The sequence below is a fragment of the Gavialis gangeticus genome, unplaced genomic scaffold, assembly GCF_001723915.1.
Source record: "Gavialis gangeticus isolate Ggan-Ray unplaced genomic scaffold, GavGan_comp1, whole genome shotgun sequence".
NCBI classification, from domain to species: domain Eukaryota; kingdom Metazoa; phylum Chordata; order Crocodylia; family Gavialidae; genus Gavialis; species Gavialis gangeticus.
This window is the reverse complement of record NW_017729022.1, coordinates 154,380,012-154,380,445: the sequence shown is the minus strand read 5'-3', so window position 1 is coordinate 154,380,445 and position 434 is coordinate 154,380,012.

Here is a 434-nt window from a genome sequence, read left to right as displayed (position 1 = left end):
GCCGCCTCCCATTGGACCGCCGCCAGCGCGGGGGCTTGCGCCGGGGAGCGCCGTCGGGCCGAGGCGAGTATGTGGCCGGGGTGTAACGTGCAGGAGTGCGCGCGCGCGCGCGACGTGCGTGTGCTGTGCACTACCGTCCGTGCGTGCGCGCGTAACATGCACTACTGTGTGTGTGTAACGTGCAGTACACAGTGTCATGTGCAGCATTGTGTGTGTGGTTGAGCGCGGCGGGGAATGGGCTGTGGCTGCGCCGGGATGGGGAAACCCCGGGCGGCTCAGCAGCTGCAGCGGGCAGGGGAGGGCTTGGAGCCCGCCGTACTGTCCCCTCGGCGTTGCCCGCGCCCGGCCCGGGAAGCCCAGCCAGGGTCCCCTGCCACCAACCGCGGCTCGCACGGGGGGAGCGGCCACGTGCTGCGCCCGGCCACACTGTCACT